Source organism: Bacillus rossius, chromosome 15 (assembly GCF_032445375.1).
Source record: "Bacillus rossius redtenbacheri isolate Brsri chromosome 15, Brsri_v3, whole genome shotgun sequence".
NCBI classification, from domain to species: Eukaryota; Metazoa; Arthropoda; class Insecta; order Phasmatodea; family Bacillidae; genus Bacillus; species Bacillus rossius.
This window is the reverse complement of record NC_086342.1, coordinates 27562426-27573033: the sequence shown is the minus strand read 5'-3', so window position 1 is coordinate 27573033 and position 10608 is coordinate 27562426. Positions and strand designations below refer to the sequence as shown.

The window sequence follows — 10608 nt, the reverse complement described above, 5'->3', positions numbered from 1 at the left end:
TCATTGAAATCGGTTAATATTTAAGGAAATCCAAGATGGCAGCCATAACAAAACATGCAACGCCTAGGAGTAGGTCGTTCGATGTCATGGAAAGTTCTAGAAAACAAAATGGTAGCGAAACAAAATGGTGGCGAAACAAAATGGTGGAAAGTTCTAGAAAACAAAATAATGGCTCAAAAAATTGGCAGTGAAAACAAAATGGCGGACCCAAATTGGCCACCAAGGTCATGCCCAAGGTCATCCAAGATGGCCGCTGTGACGTCAGGGCGTTCGGTCATTGACCCCATCCTCAATCCCCAGCCGCCGCCCGTGCACCCGAAGGAACCAATTTCTACTATGTACCTACCTAGCGAATTTTTTAAACAATCGAAAACATAAGTATGTATGCTTTCTTGACATCTGCTAAATGGTATTCACTAACAATCAAGTAAAAGTATGTATTAAGAGTATTACTTATACTCTGGGATGGTAATGTAACAGAATCTGAATGTTCATTAGCCCCTAAATTTCCTCTAAAAAAGAAGAAGAGTTAGTTCATGACAGAATAACTTACTTACCTGGCAGCAATGGTACCAACACCCATGGAACTCTGCATTCGGATATCTGGTTATAATGGCATTAACAAGTCCTTTTTCAAAATCTGACGATACAGCCACAATTTCCCAAGCAGATGTCTTCTGATGGAATATGTCTAAGACAGCAACGTATGCTTCTTGAGTCCGTTTGGTCATCAAGGCGAAGAAAATCGGAAATCCCTGAAATTGTAACGTTAATTTATTATTTTAAACACATCATTACCTAAAAAAAAAAAAAAAAAAAAAACCACACACAAGGAAAATCAAATCTTAACAAAATCTGGTATCCATAATTATTTGTAATACACTTTTATGATTTTGCATTTTTTTTTTTTTAAGAAATAAAGGTAAATTCTGTACACAAACTTTTGTAATTATGTAGTAACATAAAAACAAGCAAACAAAGAAAGTCGAGCACGTTTTTGAAATCTGAAGAAACACTTCCAAATTAAAAAAGGAGTTGCAAATAAGAAAATGGAGTATTGAATTTCTAAAAGAATATTGCTAGTATACTTACTATGTCTTGAAAGTATACCACCGCTGTCATCAGTTGACAAAAGCCGCTCGGCCTTCGGGGGACTACTTTGAAGGTAGCGTCAAATGATACCTCACGACGTTCGGTTGGATTTTCCGAAAGGAATTGAAGGAAGGTATCATTAGCAAAAACAATTGCAGTGATTTGTCCATTGTCAGTTTCTACGACTTTGTGGGCAAGTTGTTTTTCGTGGTTGGGGCTGTACAGATCTGCCCAGGTTCTGCCGTCCAAAATATTGCAGAACTCCCGCAAATCCTCCGTAATTGGTGGAAATAGCTCACGTCTTGCTCTTTCCATACACCTCCGCACTGTTGCATAAGGATTTTTATCTGCACCATCAGAATTTCTGTAAAAAATAGAAGAAGCATATTAAGACTTAAGAGTAACTTAAGATAGCCACTATCTTGGAGACCAGTGACTTTGAGATTGAACCCGAACATGCTATTTATTTGATTATCATACTTGTTATAGGGTTAGAGAAAATTGAGATTATTATCACATTTGTATATAATTTGAAGATTCAATGTAACTGAAATGAGAAGTTTAGAAGTTAAATAATAGGTAGCTATAATATATGCCTGATAAGTTTCACCCTACACATCCCAATTCCTTTCAAATTATTAAATTTATGCTGCGTGTTCAAGTCTTAAAAACCACCTTCCTGCTTGCAATCGACACATTTTGCAGATCGAACTTCGCTATGACTACATTCAGTACAGCTAAGAGCTCCAGCGTGACATAATCACGAATAGTGACACACATTTCTCTTGGAGACGCTTGGCACAGAACACCCCACTTTGCCATTTACATGACACAATTTTAACAATAAAAGGCCTAGTATTACCAAATTTCTTGATGCTTACGCTGCGGCTTCTGCCAATAATCACATTCATATAAACATTGAAACACATAAAAAGCTGTTTGAATCTTACCATGTTCAATTAAACACTTCACAGCCTTTTCATTTTATTAACTCTTTGAGGACTTTGTACAGTTCGTCGTAGTTTTCTTGTCCTTTTTTTTATTGATGGTCGTTATCATTAAAATGTACGTACATGACTTAGTAACCATGAAAATCTGTTACGCGACATCATATAAGAAATATATGTGTCTCTCATTGCAGGGTTAGATGACCTAGAGTCCTTGTAGCATTACAATTTCTGTATTCCCATTATGAGATTGGTGGCAAAAAATGCTTTTAGCTCCTCAAAATTAGTGTGATGAAAATTGCAAGAACCTCCCAGTTTCTGCGCAGCATACAGATTGGTCTGAAAAGCTATATTTTCTAAGAGATCCACAGGAAAAGTTGTAGGAACAGTTCTAATGGGTTATAAATATCTTCTGGAATATAAGGATCTCAATCGCAAGTAAATTTTTTATGCCATTGAAAATAGGACAGTTTTCCCAAGTAACCTATACCTTACTAGAAAAGAAATGGCACTTCACATTTCATTTTATTGCACTGAATATCACCAATATCCTCCACGATTGGGACTGATACTTCAGGCTCCGGATTATCATCTTCCTTCACAAGGAATGGTAGCTCGGGCTGAATAAAGTGCTCTTCAACCTCACATTCGTACTCACTTACCGATGAACACGACTCATTTTCGCTAGGGATTTGGTCAAGTTCAAAATCGCTGAAAGTTTTTTTGTATTGCAACAATTGGCTACATGTTGATGCAGCTACATTCGAATTTAGACGCTGTTCATCTCCTTTTATAGCAAGATCTAATAACTAAGTTCTTGATGATATCCTTATTAATTTCTGAAAGGGAATAATGGATATTCATTAAGGAGATAAAGCATTAATTTTAAATTAGGCTTGACTCTCTTGTCTCTTGGTGAAACCCCATACATTGTGTACATTGCAACTGAGGTAATATGCGCCACGCGCGCCTCTCACCAACCAACCAATCTCTTATTTCTCGAGCCAAGCGGGGGGGACCCTTTTATAGCCGCAGAGTCAGGCGTCGAAACACCCAGAAGTCTCGCATTCAGCGGTCCCGGGTCGGTCGTGGAAACACAGAGACCCCTGCTTGACGTCATAGGGGTTTCCGACCCGATGGCGAAGGGGTCACTCATCCCACGTGACGATGCTTCCAGATCTCTCGTAGACTGGTGGAACAGCGTGGGGAAAATCCCTGGCAGGCACCGGGGCTCGTACTTCAGGGCTCTGGCGGGTGTGCCAGGTAGGGCAGGGGAGGGGGGAAGGGCAGGGATAAGCGTGAACGTGACTGACGGGGGCCGCTAGGAACAATAGCTCTGGCCAAGGTAGTTGCATGGTGCGTGGAAAGGGAGGAGGGAAACCGAGGGCCCCTCGTCATCCAGCCTGGTATGCGTGACGTCAGCGCCCCCGCAGCCACCGGTCACGCACTTGGCGCCGTCGCTGTCTCGTCTCCAGCGTTCATAACAATATGATAAAATTATGCACGGTAACGACATGTTTTCCGCATTCCGGATTTGTCCACGCGGAAACTGTGGCTGTATCCGAATACACAGAGATGCGTCCTTAGCACACTCTTCCCTACATCCCTTAGCAAATGCAGCCACAATGTAGAGGACGCATTTCTAATGTATGGATAGTATCCGAATACATTTACTGCTAGCACCACCTGTTGACTGTCAGTCGTACTAATGTTCACGCAGCCATTTTGTGTATGGATATCTACGAATATTCAGCAAAACGTAAATAATAAATACCTACCTATTAAAAAATAACGTAACGTGAATGTTACACATGTTAGTGATCAAAATAAAATACATTCTATAAATTGTAAACTTTAAAAATACTTATGAGTTTTGAATTACCCTTTAAGTTTAAATTCGTATTTTGATTATATTTATTAACGTCTTCATTTGTCTCTGTTTAAGTTATCACTTTCACTAATAATGTTTTAAACAAATCTTATGCTGAAAATCTGAAGTAATGTTATACACAAACATAATAAAACCCAATTCCGAAGCTAATGGATGTAGGGACGCGTTAGTGGATGCGAGTGTCGCATCCCTAGAAATCTCGAATTAGTGGATGCGTGAAGTGATGCATCAGCATCCCTTGTGATAATTTTGATTCAACTCAAAGATGGCCGCGTCCACTACGATGCACTTTTAGTGGATCCCTTAGCTAATGGATCCATTAGGTCAGTATTCGGATGCAGCCACTGACAATACGTAGACTATGATTATATATACACTTCACTCATTATACACGCTACGAGTCTTAATTTTTTTTTACAGAATTAGTATATTAGTTTCTTTTACTATCGTATTTAACCCTTTCAGTCACAGAGAAAATTTTAATTTCAACTGTTGCTATGAGCCAAATTATATGATGCCTTCTTTATCTTTACAAACACAACGATCGCTCAAGCATTGAAGCCAATATACGATTTTTAATATGGCAGATGTTATTACCTAGTGGTTGCTGTATTTATGGCTGGAAACAATTCTCAGAAATAAATGATTCCACTTATTCTCACAAATTTAATGTTAGGTGACTTTTAAGTACAGTTAAAACGTAAAACTAATTAATGTGCAACTCTCCTAAATGTGGGATGCTATGACTGAAAGTGTTAAGATTAGAAAAAAAATCGCAACCAAATAAATGCATTGAACACCAACTTTGTACTAGTAACTTATGTTCTTTACAGTAAACATAAGCTGTTTTTGCTTATCTAAATTTGTTCCCTACGCGCGTCAACCTGAATTCGCACGAGAAAAAGTTTTTCAGATGTTCATCTCGAGTCGCTTACTTTATGGCAATATGAACGTTTTGGAAGTGTGAGAAATTGTGTTTTGTAAGTTTTATTACTCGTTTGTGATATGAACATTTGTGTTCCGGAAAAAGTAATGGACAGAAGTGTGTAAATTGTTTCTCTCTCTCTCTCTCCCCCCCCCCCCCCCCCCCCCAATCCACCACACAAAGTCACACACTAAGGCAATCCGGGTGCGGTTCCCGCCGGGATCACTCCAGGATCTCAAATGACGACGCAACAGGTCGGCGGTTTTTTTTTTGGGGGGGGGGGGGAATCTCCTATTTCCCCTGCCTATCCCTCCTGGTGCTGCCGTATATTCATATAATTCATCCCCAGAACAACTATAGGCCTATATATATCTATCTATCTATCTATCTATCTATCTGAATACCTGAGCTGTTGTGAGCTGCCAAAACCTTCAAAGGTCATCATCATCAACAACAACAAGAACAACAACATAAATGAAGCCTATCAATATTTCTCACCTTTTCGCCTCGGAAAAAAAGATTTCGCGAAGAGAGGTGGTTTCCATTTTTGATCTTGCCTTAAGAACTGCACGCAGTTTGTATGATTCTTTAATGCTCAGGTCCGGTTCATGGTTGTGCAGTGGACTGCTTCTGGACAGAGCAATAACTGCGCCTTCCTGAAGACCCATTGTTGCTCGAGCGCGACAGCCGTGACTCTTTCTGGTGCATCTCAGTTGCCTGCAAATTTTTTTAAACGTATTGTTACAAATACGATTATTATTCTAAAATGTTGCGTGGTATAATAGCTCATATATGCAATACTATGAAGCTTGAGTTTCTTGAAACAAAGCAATACTTCCTACACAATAATTTACAAGGCAAATTTCCTTCTAGTGCCTTCCACGTGCGTGAAATTTCATCGCACTACTCTAAAATATTAGATTGCACTTTTCCGAGAACCACTTACCTTGTATTTGCAGTAGTTCTTTCGCTGAAGTAGAAATATCCTTGGCAATCATGATAGACACAAGAATTCTTCTTGCGCCCAGGTAGCACTTCAGATCTTGCTTGATTAGACGCACTTGGTTCACCTTCCGGTCTAACTAACTCCGAATCTTCACCTTCCATAGAAATAAGTTAATTTCGCAAATAGCTTTCCGGCACAAATATCTTTCCGACCATCTACCCGTCTAGTGACCGTATAGCGCGACAAGAGGCAAAATAACCTGCGCAGACCCCACTGTCACCAGGCGATCACGTGATGAGCGCATCAGAAAGTGGAGGGGGTCAGTCGAGCAGCTGCCTATCACAACTGAGAGAGTGTTTCCTAGAAGTCAACCGGCCAGTATATAGGCATTCGGAGTGGTGGTATCTATTATGAGACCTACCATATCGTTTCAGAAAAATAAGTAATTTTTAAATTGGCAACTGATCGGGTGTTCATAAGCCGCATTTCTTGCATGCAAATATTGCGGAAAAACATAAAGTAGTCTTAACACATATAAATTTACTTCATTGATTTCTCCAAGCATAAACTATAAATTCGACTAATTCGTAATTACTTTTCCTGAAGAGGTTATATAGCATTAACATTTGCTTCGTCATCTGTACGTAGCTTACTACAGCTAATACTGAATTCTGAAACTATTTAAAATTATGTAAATCATTATAATCAATTTACTTTTCAACAAAATATGGTATTAATGTCAACATACTTAAATTAGACCAACGAACAGTACATGTCGCCTTACAAGTTGAAAGTTAAGTTGGCGAAACATCATGTCTTACTCATTTCGGGGTTTTGGAGGATAGGGGACGAATTTTATGTTTGGTGTTTTAGCTGAATGACTAAATCCATTGAAATTAAAACTTTGTAACTTCCTAGTACATTCGTAACTGCCAACTTTGCGTAGACGTCACCATATTATAAGTTTTTTCAGTATCAAAATACTCCAGTAGAAAGAACTTACCCCGATATAACAAAAATTCTGTAAAAAAAAAAGAATCCCCTTTGACACAGCCTACAGGCGTAGGTAGATTTCAAAGTTACTAAGTATATCATCTTGAATTATTTTTTTTTAACTTCTATAAACTCCTTGAACATTTAAAGAACTTAAGGAAGCTGACAAGAAAAATACCTATCTGCTCGCCAATATTCAAAAAATATCGATTCAACATTTTCTCATATTCCATACGGTGTACCTACTGCAACTATGTATGTTTCAGCCCCGATTACGTAATTATTTATTTTAATTTATACTTATTCGTCTGGTATGTATATTTTTATTATTTGAAAACTATTTATATTTTATGTGTATATCTATGTGATTGTAACTCTATGACAAAAACGAACGTTGAAGACAAACAATTGCAAGGACCCCTCTAGGAGCAATTGACATTTAAACGGTAAACTGTTAATTTGACACCGTTTTTATTTAATGAAAAATGTTATTTCTATATTTATTCAAATTTAATGAGAGATTTTGTGTTCCGCGCTATTGTTGCGCGCGGATTTGATGTCTTTGATATGAAATAATGTAACTGTCTTTATTTCTCGGCCAATCAGGAGCCGTATTTTAAATCTGGAACGGATTGTTAAGCTGACTTAAATTAAGAAGGTTTTAAAATAATGTAATGGCCTACTAATGGATGAACACATACGAGACGTCGACGGAATATTATCCTGAAAAATAGCTAGCAGAAATATGCATCCGCACTAAAGGATGGTATAAATGTACTGTTGAAACGTAAGAGAGTATTATTAGGGCTTTATCCAAAAGGATAAAGTTATTCGGAGTGAAAAATATACGTGAGTAAGAAATGACTGAGTCTGTTACTCCATTTCGCTAGGACGAATCACGTATCCCATCCATACCTCGTTATTTTGCGGTCTAATTCCAAGAGAAACATTGATGAACTGGATTATTGTAAAAATTAACTTCGTGAATATATTTTGACACTTTATTTTAACACACAACTGTAATCACCCAGTGGCCTGGGAGAGAGAGCATCAGAGCTCTACCGACTTAAGTTATTTTATCTAGCCGAGGTAAAAAACTTATATAAAACGAAATTATAAACTGAACCTGTGTATGAGATTTTCGAAACCGGATAAAATAGACACTTGATTAGTTAATGAATGTGCGCATCGTCACTCCAGACATTTTTTTAACATATTTGTGTTCTGCCGTGCCAACAATAGTTAGGATGTTTAAAAGTAATATAATATTTTTTTTTAAAGATAAACCTGAGATATTTTCATTAATAAAAAATAAAATTACCATGGTGTTTTGTATGGTATTGTAATCTACCTATCACCAACTGTATCCATACCTATCTATGTGTTAACAGCAGCCAAGCTAGTAGTAACTGCACATAATTAAATACCTAACTGTGACCTAGAACGAATAGCACACATATAAGTTACAAACTGATTTTATCTAAGTGGTGCCCTTTTGTACGGTAGTATAGCCCCTACATAAGAAACTGTCGCCTCAAAGTGGGGCCTTTTGCCAGGTTTATCCCCTACAACGGCGAAAATATTTTAAATGTTTTTAAATTAATGCATCAGCAATGAATGTCTTAAAGAAATTCATAATGTGCCTACTAAGGTAGTAATGTAATTATTTTTGATTTACAAACACAGTTTTTCATCTCGTGCACTAATGTCGTATAGCCTAATTGATTTTTTTTTCGGACAAAGGTTTAAGGTAATCTTAGATGGTAATAAACAAATTCCAATGAATTCGATACTAAAAAATGTAAAAATTAAATTAAATTTAAACCCCTGTTTTTATGGTAATAGTTAGTTTCATCAAAAATGTTTCAACCAAAGGTTTTAGATAATGTTGAGGTATTTTTACTAAAATGAATTTGAAAGTAAATGTATTTATAAAAGTAATGTCGTTTTGTTTTTCTACACTTGTTATTTCCATCCCTTGAAGTAATGGTTTGTATTATCAAAAATTGTTTCAAACTAAAGTTTTTAGTAACATTATAAGATTAACAAACAGTTTGAACGGATTTGAAAGTGCACCACTAAGGGAGTTATGAATTTTTTTTATTCTACCCTTTATTTTTTTTAACCCCTTGCAGCAATGGAAAATCAATTATTGTTTCAGACAAAAGTTTTTGATAAAAATTATAAGGTTTACCAACAACTTGAAGAACGTTATATTGTAACTAATGAGAATTATGAATTTTTTTAAACTCTACCCATTATTTTTTCAAACCCTTGCAATAATGGTTGGTCCGATCGAAAAATGTTTAGACAAAAGTTTTAGATAAAAATTGGTTGTCTGTAAAGTCGGTTTACGAAAGATAGTTTAACGTGACAACGTCATAACAAAACATTGATGAAATTATTGCATACTTTTATGAGTAGAAATGAATCATTTTTATTGAATTATCACTATTTTGTATGGATACAAAGAAGGAGTGAAATGAAATCTGCAATTTAATTGATAAATATACTTTTATTTGCACTCATTAATTCAAATTTGTTTATTACTTTCACGAAGAGATTATTTTAACTATAACTTTTATACATGTTTGCTATTTAACTTCTTCCAATCTGTGTTATTTTGTTAAGGATAGGACAATTATAGGAAAAGTAGGAAAGGAATGGGAGTATTTCAAGTTTAATGTTCCTCGAAAAAGTCAAATCGATGGTTGTTCCAATCGAGCGGAAGAGAGATAGATGCGCGCAAGCGTACAAAGAGTGTAACGGGACACATCGTAGTGGGACAATGTGCATTACGGGACACTTTTTCGTGCGTGCAGCCGGCGTTCATCGATTTATTAGACGTTGTCACGTCAAAAATTATATGATTAATACACAATTCGTACGAATTCGGTTTTGTACCTACGAAGGAAGTTATAATTTTTTTTTGTCCGCAGACCCTTGTTTTTCCAACCCCTTGCAGTTGTTGGTCGTATAAAAATTTATTTCAGATGAAAGATGTACTGAATACTTTAAGTTTACACGATAAAACATAAAGGATTTATGAGTGTACATGGTACATTAATTATGCTTTTTTTTTTTAATTCAATACCTTTATTTTTTCTACCCTCTGCAACAATGGTTCGACCTATAAAAAATTATTTCAGACAAAAGTTTTAGATAAAAAGTATACAATTTACTAACAGTTAGAACGGTTTTGATGGTGTACTTACTGAGGGAGTTATGTTTTTTTTTTTTAATTTTTACTGTTATTTTATATACTACATTGCTGCAATGGTTCGTCTAATCAAAAATTGTTCCAGACAAAAGTTTTAGATAGAAATTATAAGAAAAATACATAATTTGTTCAAGTTCGATGCTATGCCTACGAACAGAGTTATGATTTTTTTTGTCCGCCAACCCTTGTTTTTTCAACCCCTTGGAGATACCGTCGGTCCTATCGAAAACTTATTCAGAGAAATTATTTTGGCATTACTCCTAAGAATTTTAATAAATTCAAACGGATGTGATATTTTCCATATTGCGTGATTTAGAACGATTTTTCTGTTTTTGAAAAAAACCTTCCCCATTTCTACCCCTTTGGTCGGATATTGCTCATTAACGAAAGCGACCGAGTTTTTCCACATTTAGATTTTATGTATTAGTTTGGAATTGATTTGAGAAAAATTACGACAGTTATCGTGTCCACAAGAAAATTATATATATATATATATATTTATATATAAGCTTTTGAGTTGACAATGGTTTTGGGGTCTATGTACCATGAAACGAAAAAATATGTAAAAATTTTCCTGAAGTCGCTTCTTCGTAA

At 36.2% G+C, this 10608-nt stretch overlaps 1 protein-coding gene across 3 annotated transcripts in view; it reads left to right on the top strand.

Annotated features, from left to right (window-relative positions):
- LOC134539686 (prohormone-1-like) overlaps positions 1–10608 on the top strand; it is a 344120-nt gene that overhangs the window by 291894 nt on the left and 41618 nt on the right. The gene's annotated exons all lie outside the window — the stretch shown is intronic.